This window comes from Canis lupus, chromosome 2 (genome assembly GCF_011100685.1).
Source record: "Canis lupus familiaris isolate Mischka breed German Shepherd chromosome 2, alternate assembly UU_Cfam_GSD_1.0, whole genome shotgun sequence".
In the NCBI taxonomy this organism is placed as follows: Eukaryota; Metazoa; Chordata; class Mammalia; order Carnivora; family Canidae; genus Canis; species Canis lupus.
In genome coordinates, this window is record NC_049223.1 from 32,349,711 (window position 1) to 32,360,414 (window position 10,704).

The window sequence follows — 10,704 nt, forward strand, 5'->3', positions numbered from 1 at the left end:
TTTCCAAAGTATCATGAAGTCAAAATCAGGCAGTACGCACCCTTTTCAGATGGGCTTATTTTACTTTATAATATGCATTTAAGACTCCTCCATGGCTCTTCATGGTTGATGGCTCCCTCCTTTTCAGAGCTGAATAATATTCCTTTTTTTTTTTTTTTGGTTATGTCTTTTTTCCATCTCTGCTCTTACTTGAGGAAATAAATAGTCTTACACCAATTTACAAGTGTTAGCAAATGAGGAATGAAAGGATCACTGCCTTAAGTAACCTTTCGTAGTACATGTTCTCTACGACAGGTTGGGAAAAGTATACTATGCTTCCAGCCTTCGTGGCCTTCCATCATCAAGATTCCGCTAACGATAAACAGTAAAGGGTTCACATCAGTGGACCGGTTTATGTGACTTTCCATAGGCACTGTCTGTCCATAATAAACAGCCACCAGTTCTCATAGAAGGGCTCACACCAATTTCAACTGAATTTCAGGAAATTGGCAGAAATATAAAAATGATGGAGCATTTAGGGTTATTTCATCAATCAGCAGCAATAAGTGAGACATGGGTTAAGTGTGATGAGGGAAGTACATCATCTCTGCAGTAACTGGATCTCTGAGCTAGCCCGCGGACGGTGCGCAGAGCGGATGCCATGCGGGAGGCCCCCACGGGTCAAGGCCACACACTGAAGGAAGTTACCATCTTGCTACTGAGTTATGGCTTTATAATCACAAGTCTTTCTAAAATGAGGCTTGCCCACAGAGGCTAATGTGTGAGGAGCAGTAGCCAAGTGGGATGAGCAAGTCTTCAAAAACGTGGTTGAAAATTACTGTGTCAGCCCTGCTGTGAATCACTGCTGCATGGACGAACCAGAGTTTTGTTTTTTTTTTCTTAAAGGTGCTTTTCCTTGTTTAAAGAAGACACTTAAATAATTTGCTATAATGAAACAAGTGTGCAGAATTCTGATGGTCAGAGCTCATTTCTCAACACCAAGGTAAGATCAATCTACCAACCTATGATATATAGTTTGTATTTTATATATATTTATACATACACTTTTACCCTTGGTATTGAGAAATAACTTGTGATTTTCAGAATTCGGTAGACATGTAAATATATGATAACTACGTCTGTGTAAGTGCACACATACTCTTTGTATGAAGAATAAACCACACCTGTAGTCGTGGCCGAGTGGTTAAGGCGACGGGCTAGAAATCCGTTGGGGTGTCCCTGCACAGGCTCGAGTCCTGTCGACTACTGTGTGTTTTTCTCCAACACTGGAGGTTGTCCTGGGAGGAGTTCATTGGCCATTAAAAAGAAAAGAAAGAAAGAAAGAAAGAAAGAAAGAAAGAAAGAAAGAAAGAAAGAAAGAAAGAAAGAAAGAAAGAAAGAAAGAAAACAAAGAAACAAAGAAAGAAAAAACCACACAGCCAGTGAACGATGCTAGTGACCCTAATAAGGCACAGCATCTAAGTGACTCGTAATGGACACAGACTGGAAGTCACTTTCCCGCCCCACTTTGCTGCCCTACAGGCCCTACTAGTGTCTAAGTCGGTCCAGGGAAGCTGAGACACTGTGCGCATCTCCACTCGGCCGTGTAATCAACTGCGAATGTTAGCATGGAAGATTCTCTTCTAAAACTACCACTGTCATCACGACTTCCTGGCCACGAAAAACCTGACTTGCTGCTTGTTCACAGCATTTCTCTCTCTTCCATTAGAGAGAGAAAGAACTACAGACTCAGAAACCTGAGATGTGGGTTTCAAGACTGTGCCTTTTCCTCACACAACTGGGGAAGTCTAGGGCCAGGTGCTGCCTGGACATCAGGGGTCTTGATGAAGACCTCATCTGCTCCTCATGAAGCAGGAGCCTTGGAACAGATGGTCCCCAGCACCACTGGTGGCTCAAAACTGTGTCTCTGGGTGCACTTCTTCACTTTAGATCTTTCCCTTTGTTCCTTACTTGCTTTTTCCAGAAGACCTTATGTGCAATAGCATCATTGCTTTCAGGTAGAAGTGGTCAATCCGAGAAAGCATCTCCTCATTTGCGGTCCTCGTGGAGGAAACTGCAGCACTACGGGATTGATCTGCATTGTGGGCCAGGTCATCTGCAGCAGAGCTCAGGCATGAGTGATTCGGGGAAAACTTTGAGGAGGAAAGAAAAGAGATGCAATCCATACACCTGTGCAACCCGAGACGACGTGCCTGTGGGGGACACTGCTCTGTGATCTCGCAGGGCACCGTGGATATAAACCACACCTTTCACAGCTCTGCCCAGCCTGTGCAGAGGATGCCCCAGGCACACAGAGTGCAGGTGTTCCCTGCACTCTGCACACAAAGCGGCTCCTGGGGGGCAGGTAAAGTCTACCAGATGTCAGAGCTCATATAGCCAGGGGTGCGCAGAAAGAACAACGCAGGGCCCAGAGGATCCAGGCAGAGCACCCCCACAATCTGCTGCACATTCTCCACCCAGAGTAATTTGCTCAAAGTAATTCAACATTAGGAGTGAGCGGGATCACTCTTCAGCCAGGATCCACTCAGCACATCTTTTGCATGGGGCTTGGGCAGCTTGAGTCTCTACTAAGAAGAAGAATTAAGAAGGTTGTGCCCAGGCTTTTTAATAGGATACATCATTTGAGGCTCCTGCAGCCAACGTGCTGCACAGTCCTAGAGGCATCGGTGAGGCTGTGTTCTCTGTTTTACTGTCTTCCCATTTCTCCCCTTTATTTCATTGTAATTACATCCAATGCCACCATCCAATTCTCCATCACTGCTTCGGAATAACCTGAATCCTGAAAGGATAAATGTTAGACGCTTTCAAACAACAGGCAGAAATCCTACCCGAGTTTGTACGTGCCGTATAATCCCTTTAAATTACAGAAGGTGTGGTGGAACGAGAATTAATCTGAAGACAATCCACAGCTTGCATTGCTTAGAGAAACTACAGTTTTCATGTAAAAACAAACATGATGCCAATGAATCCACCATTTTTAGTTGCAGGAGTTAAGACACTGCAACACAAGGAGAATGACACCGATTAGGTTTTAGTTCACTTACACAAAGCCAACCAGGTATTTATCTGGCGGGATCAACACCACAATGAGGAGGGCTCACCTGTTTTCTCCCTTTCAGATCTGACCCACTGCTGCTATTGGGGTATAATGAGACGGGGTGACACTGAGCCAGCTCTGTGTGGTTTTCTTCCAGAACTGATTGAAGAAGTGATTGCATGCCAAGTGGGACGATTTCTCACTGAGCCAGCTAATGCCAGGAGATGTGTTAAATTATTATTATCTGTTGCCATCACTAGCTCTCAGGAAGTAGAAAGGACTTTGGGGATTATTCATGGCACTGTTTTAATAACTCTCCTGTAGCTTGGCTGATGTATGGTCATTAAAATTTTTATAGGGAGTGATTAAAGTGGAAGTGGATTTTTTGAATAGATATGGGACTTATAAAATGCTGTCTTTTCTTAAAAGATACTTTGAGAATCTTTTCAAAATAATAATTTGACCTAAAGGACATAGAAAAACTGCCAAAGCCCCATCTCTAAAGCCAACAAGAGGGATGGCAAAGTGAGAAGGGGCAGGTGCAGGGGGTTCACTTGAGAAGGGGAGATTGAATTCATTTCTCTATGGCTCCGTTATCCTTGGGGTTAAGCCAATGTGAGCAAACAGAAGTGCCGAAAGAAGTAAATATCGGCCGGAAAACCACAGACAACAAGACCAACAAATATGCCGATAAATACTAAAGATGGGGCTGAGAAATGTTTCCTTATTAATAGGTGACCCTTCATAATTTGGGCTGAGAGGTTAATTTGCTGAGCTCATAAACAGCAGACACAGGTCTGGGGCAGAGAAGGTACCATCACGAGTCTTCGCTGCTTTAAATAAGTTCTTTGACCTTGGGTGAGTCGTTCCATATTTCTGGGCACAGGTAGTGATGTGGTGAGACACAGCATGCTGCAGCGGTATGGGCTCCAGCCTCGGGCCCCAACCGTCTGTGTGTTCTGGCCCAGGGCTCCTCCAACTTGTAGAGTAGACAAGCTACAACCTCATGGTGTTTCCTTTTCCTTGATTACAAAATGGAAGTGTCGACATTACCTGCTTCACAGGGTTGTTTCAAGGACTGAATGGATTAAAATATCAAATATTAGGAAACGTACTGTGAAATAGTAAGTGCTCCTTGACAATGCCTTATTACGATTGCTACTGATTGTTTTAGACACGATTATTTGTCTATAAAAGGGCAGACTGGCTGAGTGGTCTCAGATAAGTGGCCATACTGACCTGTCTATTGTTACACAGAGAATTTTCTGGAGATGCCATGAAAGAAATGGTTAGACTGTTCTTCATGGTAGAGTAACTACCCATTAAATGCCAACTTCACTCTCCTTGAGACAAACTGCTAGTTTATTTCAACACGAGGTCTCCAGGTCAATTCTGAGACTCATAAACACCTTTGGTGTCTACTAAGGAGCTCCTGTTTCCTTCTTTGAGATGAAAACTGGGTTTTCAGCATGCATATTTATGTAGTCCTATCGATTCATCTGTGTGTTGCCTAGCTTCTGACTATACCCTGGCACAAAGTTCAGTCTAGAGTGATTTGATGGAAAATTTGCAACACGTGGGATATTCTCATGGATGAAACAGTTAGATTTTGCACTGATTATATAGTATACAACTTTCTGCATTTTTTCCCAAGTAAATCTCACACTATGTTCGCATATGCTTCTTATTTTTAGCAAATAATTTCCAAGAAATTGGGATCCCCATTTCTTGTAATTAATGTACAGCAGCAAAATAAGATGTTTCCCATAACTCCACCAATGTTGATAAAATTCCTTCCTCATGGAATCACTATTGAAATTATATCCTCAACACAGCTGCACATTGTCAGCATTGAAGCCTCTCATCTCCCCCAAGAATACCCAACTCTTCTGCAATTGTGGACATGGGTTTCATCTCTTACAGTGTTGCCATTAATAATATATTTAATTATGAACTCATAAAAATTAATATTGCAAAATGCAGCTAAGTGACTGACTAAATATTTGAAGCAGGTGGAGTTCATGTAGGGCATTAAGTAGAGAGCATATTTTAATGGTTTCCTGGCCCCATTCCATCTCAGGAGGATTGTGTGCATTAGCCATGTAAAAAGCCCATCCTACATGGCCCAAAGATGAAGCTGAGAACAATCATTTAGAGATCGGGGCACAGTGAGCTTTTAGATAAAATAGGCTTATGGGGTTAAAGACTGGCTGCTGACTGATCTCCTTAGGATATATTTAATCCAAAAGCAAGAGTAACAGACTGGGGCCAGAAACTACTTGGGATAATAAGAAAGTTTTAAAAATAAATGCATGAGGTCACGTAGGGTAACAGTCAGAGTTAAAGATGATCTAGTTTATAAATTATTGTTTACTATGAGTTCAGAAAATCACACTGACACGGCTGGATGGGACTCTGAATTCCCACAATAAAATATGTCTTCATTTAAAAATGAAACAAACTCTTTAAAACTACAACTTGTGGGATCCCTGGGTGGCTCAGCAGTTTAGTGCCTGCCTTCGGCCCAGAGTGTGATCCTGGAGTCCCGGGATTGAGTCCCACATTGGGCTCCTTGCATGGAGCCTGCTTGTCTCTCTGCCTGTGTATCTGCCTCTCTTTGTGTGTGTCTTTTACGAATAAATAAATAAAATCTTTAAAAAAACTACAACTTGTTTACACAAATTTAAAAAGCCTATTTTCCATTAATTCCCTCTGAGCACAAGGCCTTTCAATAAACATTCATAATTTTTTTTCAAATATATCTTTCCTATACAATCTGTTTTTGCTTTCAAACACACCTTCCATAACAATTTGATTCATTTCCATCCTTCCTTGTTTTCCTCCTCATAGTTGTGAATGCTTTTCCAGTTTGTTGAACTACTTACAATTTTTTTCACTCCTAAACTTTCAGAGGGACTGTGGTCTATGATGTGCACAGAGTTGACATGAGCAGAGCCATCAGTCAATTTGATATAATTGATAGTTACAGAACACTCCATTCAAAAGCAGAAAATACATTCCTCTTAAGGTCACATGGAACATGCACCAAGATTGACTGCTTTCTGGAGCATGAAACACAGCTCAACAAATTTGAAGTACAAGAGACTATACAAAGTGTGCCGCAGACCACAATGGGGTTAAACTAGAAATCAGTGACAAGACAGCTGGCAAATCCCCACATATTTGAAAAATTATCTCACACTTCCCAATATCATGTGGGTCACGGAAGGAGTGTCAAGAGAAATTTTTAAAAAGTCTGTTGAACTAAATGAAAATGAAAACACAACTTTCTATCAAAATCTGTGGAATGAGGCAAAGTAGTACTTATGAGGAAATGCCTACCACTAAATGCACATATTAGAAAAGAAGAAAGATCTAAAATCAGTAATCTAATCTTGGACCTTAAGAAAGTAGAGAAAGAACAATTTAAACCTTAAGCAAACATAAAAATAAAAATAGAGCAGAAATCAATGAAATTAAAACCAATAAATCAATAGAGAAAGTCAATGAAGCTAACAGTCAGTTCTCTGAAGAGATCAATAGGACTGATAAACCTCTTGCCAAGATAACTAAGTAAAAAAAGAGAAGACATGAATGGCAAATCTCACAAACGAGAGGCCATCACTATTAATTCCATAAATAATAAAAGAGTAATAAATGGATATTATGAACAACTCCGAGCCCACAGTTTTGGTAACTTAGATGAGATGGGTCAATGAGGAATGGATCAATTCCTTACTTAAACATCAACTATGAAAACTCATATAACAAGAACTAGATACTCTAAACAGGCCTATATATATTTCTGAATTTGAATCAATAATTAATCATCTTCCAAAACAGAAGTCTATCAAACACTTGAAGAAAAATGATGCCAATTCTCTACAAAATCTTTCTAGAAAATAGACACTGAAGGAACACTTTCTAACTCATTTTATGAGTCTAGCATTACTCAAATACCAAAACCCGATAAAGATACTGCAAGAAAGGAAAAATACAGACCATTGCTTCTATGAACACATGTGCAGAATTCCTCAGCCTAGTGATAGCAAATTGATTCCAATAATGTCTGTAAAGGTTTATATAGCACAACTAAATGGGATTCTTTTCCAGATACACGGGCATATTCCACATTGAAATATAAGTTAATCCAATCTATCATATTACCAAGTTAATTAAGCAAAGTCATACGTCCATATCAACAGATGCAGAAAAGGCATGTGACAAAACTCAACACTCATTTATAAAAAAACTCACAACAAATGAGCATTAGAAGGGAGCTTCTTCAACTCAATAAAGAACATCTACAAAAAAAACTACAGCCAGTGTCACACTTAATGCTGAGAAACTGAGCATTTTCATCCAAGACTGGGAACAAAGTAAGTGATGTCCCTTCTCACGACTGTTATAGGATATCATTCTAGAAGTGCAAGAAGAAAAGGAAATGAAAGGTATTCAGATTGTGAAGGAAGAAATAAAATTGTCTTTGTTCTGAGATGGCATCACTGTCTATGTAGAAAATCCCAAAGCATTGACAAAAAAATTTTTAAACCTCCTAAAACTAATTATTACAGCCAGTTACAGGATTAAAAGTATATATATATATATATATATATATGTATATGTATATATAAAAGCATATATATATAATTTTAATCCTGTAACTATATATATAGTTTTATATAACATATATATATAGTTTTATATAACTTATATATATAGTTTTAAAACTATATATATATATCTATATATATATAGTTTTCCTGTATACTACCAACTAATAATTGCAATTTGAATTTAAAACACAATGCCATTTATAATAACACAACTTAAATACATAGGTATTCATCTATCAAATTATGTAAAATACCTCTACTTAAAAGACTATGAAACTCTGATTAAATAAATCAAAGAAATCTAAATTAATGGAATATACTCCATCTTCATGAATAGGAAGACTCAGTGTCGCGGGATGTCACTTCTTCACAACTTGATGTATAGATTCAGTGCAATCTCAATCAAAATCACAGCAAATTAGTTTGATGAGATTAACAAATTGTTCTAAAGTTTATATAGAGCAGCAAAGGACCCAGAACAGCCAGAATAATATTGACTAATATTGACTTTTTCAAGACTCACTACAAATCTATAGTAATCAAGATAGAGTTGTATTGGCAGCAGAGTAGACAAATAGATCAATGGAAGAGAAAGGAGAGCCCGGAATCAGACTCATACAAATGTGGCCGGCTGACCTTTAACAAATAGCAAAGGCAATTCAACAGAGAATGGATAGTCTTCTCAATAGACGGTGATAGAACAACTGAACATTCATGTAGACAAGTGAAAGAAAAGAGAAAAAAAGAATGCAAACATGGAACTTACACATTTCAACAATGACAAAATTCAAAATGTAATGTAGGTCTAAGTGCAAAACACAAAATAATGAAACATTGAGAAGAAAGCATAAAAGAATAGCCACGTGACCTCAGAATGAGATCTAGATACTACACAGAAAACATGATCCGTGAAAGAAAAAATTGACAAGTTGGGCTTCATTAAAATTAAAAACCTCTGCTTTGTGAAAGACACCATCAAGACAATGAAATGACAAGTCACTGACTGGAAAAAAAATGTTTATAGAACACACATCTTATAAAAGATTAGTATCCAAATGGCATAAAGAACTCTTCAAACCTAACAATATGAAGACAAACAATAAAATTGAAAATGTGCAAAAAATCTGAACACTTCACCAAGGATGATGAACAGACGGCAAATAAGCACATAGAAATATGCTGAAAACCATTTGCTATCATGTAATTGTAAGCTAAAACAAAAATGAATTACCACTAGATAACTACTATGGACTAAATCCAAAGAAGCGTCAATCCTGAATGGTATGTGGGGCCTGTGATTGTATAGTGGTTAATACTCTGTGTTGTGAATGGTAGGTGGTGCTGGTAGGATCGCAACACAGTACAGTCACTTTGGGAGACAGTTTCTCAGCATCTGACAAAGCTAACAATTACATTCTTAGGATTTACCCACCTGATTTGAAAACTTCAGGTCACACAAAAACCTGGATGTGAAAGTGTATTGCCACTTTATCTGTAAACACCTAAAACTGGGAATAACCAAGATGTCCATCAGTTAAACAGAGACACAAATGATCAATCTGTACAATTGAATATCATTCAGCAATAAGAGGATTCAAAAAGTCAGAAAAAAAGCATTGATGCCTCTTAAAATACATATTGATAAGTGAAAGGAACCATTGAAAAGGCTACATACTGCATGATCCCAATTACATGACATTTTTGGAAAAGACAAATATATAGAAACAGTACAAAGATCAGTGGTTGTCAGGCATTGGGGAGAGGAGAGGGATGAAGTAGTGGAGTACAAAGGATTCTAGGGCAGTGAAAATACTCTGTGTGGTAGGACACCTGTTATACATTTGCATAACCCGTAGAATGCACAACACCAAGAGTGACCCCTGATGTAAGATAAAGGCACAGTGATGATGACATGTCAATGTAAGTGCATTAATTGTATCAAATGTACCATCTGTGGGGGGATGTTGATGTGGGGAAGGTTGGGGGGGTCGGGGGGACAAATAGGAATCTCTGTGCCTTCTCTTCAATTTTGTGTGAACCTAGAACTCCTTTAAAAAAAATAGTCTATTGGGATCTCTTGGTGGCTCAGCAGTTGGGTGTCTGCCTTTGGCTCAGGGCATGATCCCAGGATTGTGGGATCGTGTCCCACATCAGGCTTCCTGCATCAGCCTGCTTCTCCCTCTCCGTGTCTCTGCCTCTCTGTGTGTGTGTCCCTCATGAATAAATAAATAAATCTTTAAAAAAAATAAAAATAAAGTCTATTAAAAATACTTTATAAGGTAGTATTTATTTATTTATTTTTTTTATTTTTTATTTTTTTTTATAAGGTAGTATTTAAAGGTAAAACTAGGTATTCCATGTGTGATTCTTAACACAAAGCTAGCACATACTGAGCACTCAACTGATGCAATTATCAATCAGCAAACAACCAACTGTTGAGTTTCAATTTTTTTTTTTTTTTTTTTTGGAGGGGGCACATTTTAGGATCATTGTTTCTTTTATAAAGAAAGCATATGTAAGATTTAAAACAAAAACATAAAGACTGGATGGACATACCCTAGCTAAGAAATTCTAGCCAAGGGGATGGCCCAGAGCAAAAAAAACTCAGAATAATGAGATAAACACTAACTTGAGCACACACAAGCCACAGCAGATGCATTCTTCCTCCCTGTGTTATTTACGTTTTACAGATTTAACAATTCCTTCCTTTCGTCCACTCTGTCCCCATTCTGTGTTAGATAAAGGTCACTGGCAGCCATTATGGCTGTGATTTAATTACCCCTAAATCTACGGATGGGATTATAACAGACCTACAACAGTAATGAACACTATCCAGAGTTGGACAGGGCTGTGGGCAGATATTTGTGTCTTTATCAGGGAGACAGTAAGATCTTTGCTTTATCCAAGACATACTTGCATTCTATAAGGCAACAGTGAGATTTTCCATTATGTTACAGACATTAAATATGGAGAAATAGATATTGAGTAAACAAGGGTGTGAAACATGCTTATTTGCCTATTGATCCTCAACCCAGTCCTTCCCGGCATGGC

General features: G+C 38.7%; 1 non-coding gene across 1 annotated transcript; it reads left to right on the forward strand.

Moving 5' to 3' along the window:
* Positions 1–1,165: 1,165 nt before the first annotated feature.
* On the forward strand, positions 1,166–1,247 carry TRNAS-AGA. The gene has a single exon. It is a non-coding gene; the product is annotated as a tRNA-Ser (tRNA).
* Positions 1,248–10,704: the final 9,457 nt, after the last annotated feature.